The sequence below is a fragment of the Bombina bombina genome, chromosome 9 (genome assembly GCF_027579735.1).
Source record: "Bombina bombina isolate aBomBom1 chromosome 9, aBomBom1.pri, whole genome shotgun sequence".
NCBI classification, from domain to species: Eukaryota; Metazoa; Chordata; class Amphibia; order Anura; family Bombinatoridae; genus Bombina; species Bombina bombina.
Window position 1 is genome coordinate 128,622,301 of NC_069507.1, and position 10,020 is coordinate 128,632,320.

The 10,020-nt window shown below is 36.3% G+C and overlaps 1 protein-coding gene across 1 annotated transcript in view; it reads right to left on the reverse strand.

Moving 5' to 3' along the window:
* Window positions 1-8,855, reverse strand: part of NDUFS8 (NADH:ubiquinone oxidoreductase core subunit S8) — a 33,984-nt gene extending 25,129 nt beyond the window's left edge. Inside the window, exon 1 of the mRNA XM_053692369.1 lies at window positions 8,752-8,855. The gene's annotated coding sequence lies outside the window, so the exon portion shown is untranslated. The remainder of the gene's footprint in view (window positions 1-8,751) is intronic.
* Between the last annotated feature and the right edge of the window lie 1,165 nt (window positions 8,856-10,020).

The window sequence follows — 10,020 nt, forward strand, 5'->3', positions numbered from 1 at the left end:
TGGCTGAATTTGTAATCACTATAAATCTTTACAATGAGTTAATATGTGAAAATAATTATACATTTTTTAAGTGATTATACATCACAAACAACTTTAGTGTTTGAGTAGGGAGAACGATTGTGTGGTACATTCCTTTGTATTCAAATCTTCTTAGTAGATTTGTAGATATAAAAGCCTTAAACTTGCATTATTGTGATGTTGCTTGAGTGTACTGTGTACATGTTCTTTAAACATATATTATACTTAAAAAATGAGCTATGTACTGTACCAATGAAACCCATATCAATTGACTTTGTGGGGTCTATTTATCAAGTTCCAAACGGAGCTTGATGCCCCGTGTTTCTAAAGACTGCTGCTCCATAACCTGTCCGCCTCCTCTGAGGTGGCGGACAGACATCGCCGAAAATCAACCCGATCGGGATGATTGACACCCCCTGCTAGCGGCCGATTGGCCGTGAATCTGCAGGTGCAATGATAAATGCCAACAGCGTATGCTGTCGGCATTTATCGACCGCACCATGTTAAATTGACCCCTATATATTTTTTTTTGTGATTCAGATAAAGCATACAATTTAAAAAAAAAAAAAAAATGTTCTATTTACTTCTATAATCAAATTAGCTTTGTTCTCATGGTATTCTTTGTTGATACATCTAGATAGGTAGCATGCACATGTCTGGGGCACTACATGTCAGGAAAAAGTGCTGCCATCTAGTGCTCTTGCATATAGTACTGCAGACACCGGCACACTCCTGAACACTTCCTGCTTTTCAACAAAGGATATTAAGATAGCGAAGAAAAATTGATAATAGAAGCAAAGTTATTTAAAATTAAATGCTTTATCTGAATCGCTAAAGAAACATTTTGGATTTCATATCCCTTTAACACCTAATACAGTGCACAGATTCTCTGACAAATAAAAAGTCTTTCCAACTCAGGGGGACTCCAGTACTCCAACATTTTCATATAATTAAAAGAGAGCATTAACAGTAAAACAAACGGTATAGAGAAGACTGCGAAGATATTTAAACTGATATTGACGTGCACAAGAACACGTTTGCACACACACGGTTAAAGTATCAGTTGTTGATTGGCCGATAACAACTCTTATAGCTCTGCTGAAGTTCAGTAACAACTTCAAACATATACACAAAAAGGGGCTTTTATGCCATATATCAAGATGTTTTTAAAATGAATAAATACTGTAACACTTTAGTGCAGAACAAACACTGGGTACAGTGCTGGAGGGGTAGGCTCTTATGCCGTTTTATATTTTAAGGTAAATTTAAAGGGATACATTTTAAAGGAATAATAAGTATGAGACTGTAATATAAAATGTTTAATTATGTATAGTTAAAAAAGACAACTTTGTATTACAGATATAAAATGCCCATATCCAGAATTATTCCAAAATTCTAACGGCTAGATTACGAGTTTTGCGGTAAGCTGAAAAAGCAGCATTAACAGGTTTAGGGGCACCGCACACTTTTTTGGCCTTACTGCAAACCGACTTACGTAAAGTTTGTAAACCCTTTTTTCTATGGGACTTCCATAGCGCTGGTATTACGAGTTTGTCCTGGGAGGCCAAAAAGTGAGCGGTACAGCCTATACCGACAAGATTCCCAATGCATTCTAAAGTCAGTAGTTGTGAGTTTTACACTACAACGCTGTAGCATAAAACTCATAACTAAAGTGCTAAAAAGTACACTAACACCCATAAACTACCTATTAACCCCTAAACCAAGGCCCTCCCGCATTGCAAACACTATAATACAATTTTTAACCCCTAATCTTCCGCTCCGGACATCGCCGCCACTAGAATAAACATATTAACCCCTAAACCGCCGCATTCCCGCCTAGCAAACACTAGTTAAATATTATTAACCCCTAATCTTCCGCTCCGGACATCACTGCAACCTACATTATATTTATTAACCCCTAATCTGCTGCCCCCAACATCGCCACCACCTATCTACATTTATTAACCCCCTAATCTGCCGTCCCCAACGTCACTGCCACTATTCTAAATTTATTAACCCTTTAAACCTAAGTCTAACCCTAACCCCCCCTGACTTAAATATAATTTAAATAAATCTAAATAAAATTACTATCATTAACTAAATTATTCCTATTTAAAACTAAATAATTACCGATAAAATAAACCCTAAGCTAGCTACAATATAACTAATAGTTACATTGTAGCTAGCTTAGGTTTTATTTTTATTTTACAGGCAAGTTTGTATGTATTTTAACTAGGTAGAATAGTTATTAACTATTAAATAACTACCTAGCGAAAATAAATACAAATTGACCTGTAAAATAAAACCTAACCTAAGTTACACTAACACCTAACACTACAATTAAATCAATTCCCTACATTAAATACAATTAAATAAATTAAATTAGCTAAATCACAAAAAAGAAAAACCCAACTAAATTACAGAAAATAATAAACAAATAACAGATTTTTAAACTAATTACACCTAATCTAATAGCCCTATCAAAATTAAAAAAGCCCCCCCCAAAATAAAAAAAAAACCCTAGCCTAAACTAAACTACCAATAGCCCTTAAAAGGGCCTTTTGCGGAGCATTGCCCCAAAGAAATTAGCTCTTTTACCTGAAAAAAAATACAAATAACCTCCCCAACAGTAAAACCCACCACCCACACAACCAACCCCCCAAATAAAACCCTAACTAAAAAAACCTAAGCTCCCCATTGCCCTGAAAAGGGCATTTGGATGGGCATTGCCCTTAAAAGGGCATTTAGCTCTATTGCAGCCCAAAGCCCTAACCTAAAAAATAAACCCACCCAATACACCCTTAAAAAATCCTAACACTAACCCCTGAAGATTCACTTACCGGGAGGAGTCTTCATCCAAGCGGCAAGATGTCCTCAACGAAGCCGGTGTTCTAAAGTAAGTTTTTTATTTTTTATTTTGATAGGGCTATTAGATTAGGTGTAATTAGTTTAAAGATCTTGCACTTTGTTTTTTATTTTCTGTAATTCAGTGGTTTTGTTTTTTTTGTGATTTAGCTAATTTAATTGTATTTAATGTAGGGAATTTATTTAATTGTAGTGTAGTGTTAGGTGTTAGTGTAACTTATGTTAGGTTTTATTTTACAGGTACTTTTGTATTTATTTTAGCTAGGTAGTTATTAAATAGTTAATAACTATTTAGTAACTATTCTACCTAGTTAAAATAAATACAAACTTGCCTGTAAAATAAAAATAAACCCTAAGCTAGCTACAATGTAACTATTAGTTATATTGTAGCTATCTTAGGGTTTATTTTATTTTAAATATTTAGTTTTAAATAGGAATAATTTAGTTAATGATAGTAATTTTATTTAGATTTATTTAAATTATATTTAAGTTAGGGGGTGTTAGGGTTAGACTTAGGTTTAGGGGTTAATAAATTTAGAATAGTGGCGGCGACGTTGGGGGCGGCAGATTAGGGGTTAATAAATGTAGGTAGGTTGCAGCGACATCGGGGAGGGAGATTAGGGGTTAATAAGTATAAGTATAATGTAGGTGTCGGCGATGTCGGGGGCAGCAGATTAGGGGTTAATAAGTGTAAGAATAGGGGTGTTTAGACTCGGGGTTCATGTTAGGGTGTTAGGTGTAAACATAACTTTTATTTCCCCATAGGAATCAATAGGGCTGCGTTATTGAGATTTACGCTGCTTTTTTGCAGGTGTTAGACTTTTTCTCAGCCGGCTCTCCCCATTGATGTCTATGGGAAATCGTGCACGAGCACGTACAACCAGCTCACCGCTGACTTAAGCAGTGCTGGTAATGGAGTGCGGTATACAGCGCAATTTTGCTCAACGCTCACTTCTTGTCTTTTAACCCCGGGTTTGTAAAAACTTGTAATACCAGCGCTGTAGGTAAGCGAGCGGTGAGAAAAAACTGCACGTTAGCACCGCACAGCTCATAACGCAAAAAACTCATAATCTGGCTGTAACATTTTTATTCATATTTAAAAAAAAAAAAAAAAAATATTGCCTAAATGACAAAAAATATTGTTTACACTTGGTCCCATTTTACAGATGCAAATCATATAAAAATATTTCAAAAACCAAACTATTCCGAAATCCAGAGCTTTATCCAAGCAGTTTGGATAAAGGGTTTGCTACCTGTATACTTTCATTATATATTTTGTCCCCTTTCCCCCTGGTTGTTAGTTTTCTAAATTCTACTGTTTTTATAAAGTAATGGGTGCAACCATGTTTGAACTTTGTTTTCCCGTTATTTCACTCTCCTGCTGAGAATAATTAGGGACAGATAAAAAACAGGCAATAAAAGACTGTTCAGACAAGTCTTTGAAGGACATAAGAGTACTTTACAAAAATAAATCTACACATTATTCTATGTCTAATATTTGAATACATCATTATGTCTAGCATGTATTTACTGTTTATTATACCCTTAAAGGGATATGAAACCCAATTTTTTTTCGTTATTCAGACAGAGCAGTGTTCTCCCCAGGACCTTTTTTGTGGGTGCACCAGTGCACCACCCGGGTGATTTTACTGACCCCCCTCCCCCAATATTAACCCTTTGAGTGCTAAGCACTTTCCTTTCTAGGTGCTAGGATTTTTAAGGTTTTTTTTTTTAATTATTTTTTTCTTATCCCCAAGACTTACACTGTTGGAGGTCTGTAGCAGCTTAGATGCCTGAGATACAGGCTTCTAAGCAACATGTCCCCTGCTCCTATACTTAACAATGTTAAGTATAAATAAAGTTGCGCAGTGACCTCATCACGTCGGTGATGCCTGTCACTATGTAGGCCCGATCGCCAGGGTAGGAGCTCCCAGATCTCCCTCAAGGTGGGAGAGTGCTAGTGACGGCTCTGAGCCGTAGTTAGCGCCAGAGTGGGAAACTCTGCAACGGCTCAGAGCCGTCGTTAGCACTCTAGGGGTTAAGCTAAAATTAGCCAGTATTTAAAATGTTAAATTTTATTGCACAAATTATCATTAAATACATTTATATTAAATTATGCAATTCATTTGTGCTTTGGATAGCTGAAAATTATATAATATTAGAAAATATTACACTGCCCGCACCCGGCTACTTCATAATGCCACCCAGCTATTTCAAAAAGCCACCTGGCTGGCAAAATTGTCTGTGGAGAACACTGTAGAACAAACCTTTTAGAGCAACTTACCATTTTATTTCTATTACATAATTAGTTTTTATTCTCTTTGTATCCTTATATACCTAGATAGGCTCAGAAGCTGCTGATTGATGGCTGCACATATATGCTTTCTGTCATTGGCTTTCAGGTACTTCCTATTAGTGCACTCCTGCTCCTTCCACAAAGGATACCAAGATAATTGAACAAATTAGATAAAAGAACTAAATTAGAAACTTGTTGAAAATCGCATTATCTATCTTAATCCTGAAAGAAAAAATTAGATTTTTATGTCCCTTTAATGTTCACTATTGTGACGTTACATGGTCAGTTTAAGATAATCCACTTTTATTTCAATATGGTTGGGAAACAACAATAACAATTGTTGACTATTTTTGTAGATGCAATTTTAAGTTGTCTTAGATTAAACAATTCTATGATTGTTGAGCACATTATTTTTTAACTTTCACATTTGTTTAAGTGGTTAGGTGATGTTACACTATAACATTTATGAGGTTACTGGTGACGATAATGCTCCAGATATTATGAATCTTTAATTATTTATATAGCGCCTCAAAATTCTGTAGTGCTTGGTACAAAAGTAGGGGTATTCAATTACAAAGCTTATGGTAAGATACAAATAGATAGACTAAAAAAAAAGTACAGGAGATAAAGGACCCTAATCGGAAGAGCTTAGTCTACAGGTTGAGGGTGCAGAGACATAAGGTTTTGGGTAGCTTGTTACATGGATTGCAGTTGCAGCAGCAAATCAAGGTTGTTCAAGTCTTATTTTGGTAAGGACAAAAAAACAGTTCTAGGAGAATTGTTAAGTCTCTTTAAATAGGTGGGTTTTTAAAGAGCGCCTGGAACTATATAAGGTTGGAGACAGTCTGATGGAGTGGGGTAGAGTTCCAGACAACGGGAGCAGGTCTGAGGTTGATCGAAGAGGACGGGTCAGGGAGTATTTGGAGATGAGTGGGGAAATATAATTGGGAGTGAGGTTGTTAAGTGTTTTATTGGTTAGGGTTAATATTTTGAGTTGTATTCTGAACTGTAAGGGAGCCTTGTAGGGACTGGTAAAGCGGGGCAGCTGATGTAAATCGGCAACTCAGGTGGATGAGTCTGGATTTAGCATTCATGACAGATCGGAGGGGGAAGAGGTGGGATTTGTGAAGGCTATTTAGGAATAGGTTGCAATAGTCAATATGTAATAAAATAAGGGAATATATTAGTATTGTTGTAGTTTCTTGAGTAAGGATAGGGTGAATTCTGGAAATGGTGTGTAGGTGTACTCTGCAGGAGTCGGTAAGTGCTTGTATAGGTGGAATGAATGCAAGTTCAGTGTGACACCAGACAGTGGACATGGGATGAGGTACTGAGAATAGTCTCCTACAGTAAGAGAAATGTCAGATGTGGGGTGGCTAGGAGAGGGGGGATAAAAACAGCTCAGTTTAATACAGGTTGAGTTGGAGGTAGTGACATCATATTGCATGATGTCATCGACGATGACATATGCTACTTCATTAAAGTCATAAGGGGCTTGGTGAGTTAAAGGGACATTAAACCCACATTTTCTCTTTCATGATTCAGATAGAGAATACCATTTTAAACAACTTTCTAGTTTACTTCTATTATCTAATTTGCTTCATTCACTTGATATTCTTTCCTGAAAAGCATATCTAGATAGGCTCAGTAGCTTCTGATTGGTGGCTGCACATAGATGCCTCATGTGAATGGCTCAACAATGTGCATTGCTATTTCTTTAACAAAGGATATCTAAAGATTGCCCCAAATTAGATAATAGAAGTAAATTGGAATGTTGTTTAAAATTGTATTCTCTATCTGAATTGTGAAAGACATTTTTTGGGTTTAATGGCCCTTTAAGATTTTTTTTGTTTGTATCATGTATATGAAAGAGCAGCAGTTAAAGATATTAAACTTATTTCTGCTCAAAAAAAAGGGTTAAAGAGATAGTAAACACCAAAAATGTTATTGTTTAAAAAGATAGATAATCCTTTTATTTACCAATCCCCAATTTTGCATAACCAACACTGTTATAGAAATATACTTTTTACCTCTGTAATTACCTTGTATCTAAGCCTCTGCATACTGCCTCCTTATCTCAGATCTTTTGACAGACTTGCATTTCAGGCAATTGGTGCTGACTCAAATAACTCCACGCGCATGAGCACAATGTTATCTATATGAAACACATGAACTAATGCCCTATAGCTGTGAAAAACTGTCAAATGCATTTTGATAAGAAGCTGCCTTCAAGGGCTTCGAAGTTTGAATATGAGCCTACCTAGTTTTAGCTTTCAACTAAGAATACCAAGAAAACAAAGCAAATTTGATAATAAAAGTAAATTAGAAAGTTTAATTTGGACTTTACTATCCCTTTAAGCAAAAGCAAATTCAATTGAAGGTGAAACTAAAAGGAAGTGCCTGGTTATGTACAAAAGTCTTGGGACTGTACTGCTCACTGGTTAAAGTCAACTCCCACAGAAAAAAAAAACAGTTGGTTTATTCAGCACAGAAACCGCCATTTAAAAAAACAAAACAAAAAAAACACACAACAACTTCTATAATCCATTTTCAAACATCCCTTTTAAGTAGAACAAATATTTTCCCCTTTAGTTACTTATGGAAGTGTACATACATGACACAATACACACTTCTCATTACAAGTCTAATGTCAACTCTGAACCATTCAGGGAGACAACAGAACACAAAAATGACTGGTCTTTGAAGAGTTAATATGCAGATTGTAGTAACTTTAAGTGTATTTGTCCTAAATAAAGTTTTCTTGTCATTCTTGCAGAGGTGTGTTCCTCTCCACCAATAAAGCACTGGTAGCTGCACTGCATACTCATTTGCTGATGACAAAACAAATACTGTAGTATTAGTTTCAATTCAAGCAGCCTTTTTCTTGTTGTTTCAGGCAACAACAAAAAAGTACATGCTGCTGTCATATGTACTGTACATGACAATGTTATGTACAATGTCCCTTTAAGACAATAATTTCATGCACTTGAGAACTTCTACACGTTACCATGAAACGCCTGAAACTGTAGTCTAAAAAATCATATGATTATAAACCTTTTATTATTAATTAATAAATAATATGTAACACTAGTCTGCTTTGTGGGGAGGGGTGTTATTCCATCACAAGTAAAAGCATGTTTCATATTCCCTAAATAGTTTAATGCAATCATGGAAACTTAGTATTCCTTTAACAACACATTCTGATTGAACTTGACACCGAGAAATCACGTGACCCTCACATATCTCAGTCAGGAGCACACTACGCACATATTCCAGCTCTCAAAGAAAGAACTTCACAGCGGATTACAACTAAATTCTAACAACCTGTAATAATGATGCAAATGCAATATGTAACAATATCTAAAGTTCATTAACAAATTAAAGTCAATGGCTGCGTTCCACTCAGGGCATGCGCAATTTCAATGCGTTCCACAGGGTACGTTCCCCTTACAGATCACATCCAGTGCTCTACTGGACTCGGTATTTTCCTGTCACGATACGGTGTTACGTTTAAAGAACACACAGCTAAATGGCGGTAAAGTCACTGAAGCAGTCAATAGTCAGATTCTTACCTGTCAATTTCCACGCACCGACCTTCCAGTCGGCTCTCAGATGTATGTGCTATTCTATTGGCTGATGTTGCTGTCTCTCAAAAATTGAGACGGAAGTTGCAAATTCGTACCCTCTGCCTCATTGGTTATTGTTGTTGACTTCCTGGAGGCTTTGCGCCAATGCACTGTAATCTCTAAAGCCTTATTGGTTGGTTCACGTCTGCGACGTAATACTATGTTGTTAACGTGAAACTCTAGTCTCAGTATCATTCATAAGGTCATTGATGGTCAAAATAAGTTATTGTCAATAATTTTACTGTATTGTGTTTCAGTTTTACTGCATTTCTACACAGATGCGTTTAAAGGGATATATAGATGACCAGTATAATAACGATACTGATATAAGTAATACATTGTTTTTATGGGACAAACAAATGCACGCGCTAATTGAGTAGAACGTCATTTTTTCACAATGAACTGCAACTCTGAGCAAGAATTACCATCCTCTGGACAGCTACGGTTTGTATGGCACTGCTTGCTTGTTCAATACAGCATCCCTAGGGTTGCCACCTTTAGTTCAGACCCAACTCATATATTTATTGGCTGAACTTTTATTTTTCTTTCATGTAATTGGCAAGAGTCCATGAGCTAGTGACGTATGGGATATACATTCCTACCAGGAGGGGCAAAGTTTCCCAAACCTCAAAATGCCTAAAAATACACCCCTCACCACACCCACAATTCAGTTTTTACAAACTTTGCCTCCTATGGAGGTGGTGAAGTAAGTTTGTGCTAGATTCTACGTTGATATGCGCTTCGCAGCAGGCTGGAGCCCGGTTTTCCTCTCAGAGTGCAGTGAATGACAGAGGGATGTGAAAGGAGTATTGCCTATTGAATGCTATGGTCATCCTATCGGGGATCTATTTCATAGGTTCTCTGTTATCGGTCGTAGAGATTCATCTCCTACCTCCCTTTTCAGATTGACGATATATTCTCATATTCCATTACATCTACTGATAATTGTTTCAGTACTGGTTTGGCTATCTGCTATATGTAGATGAGTGTCTTTTGGTAAGTATGTTTTCTTTTATTTATGACAACTCTCAGCTATGGTTTGGCACTTTATATGTAAAGTTCTAAATAATCAGTATATTTCCTTCTTACAGACTGTCAGTTTCATTTTTGGGAAATGCATATGAATACATTTTTTTCTTACCTGAAAATTTTTCAATTTGACTTTTCTTTCTAAATTGCGGGCTGTTAGGCTCGCGGGTGCAAAAAATGCACAAT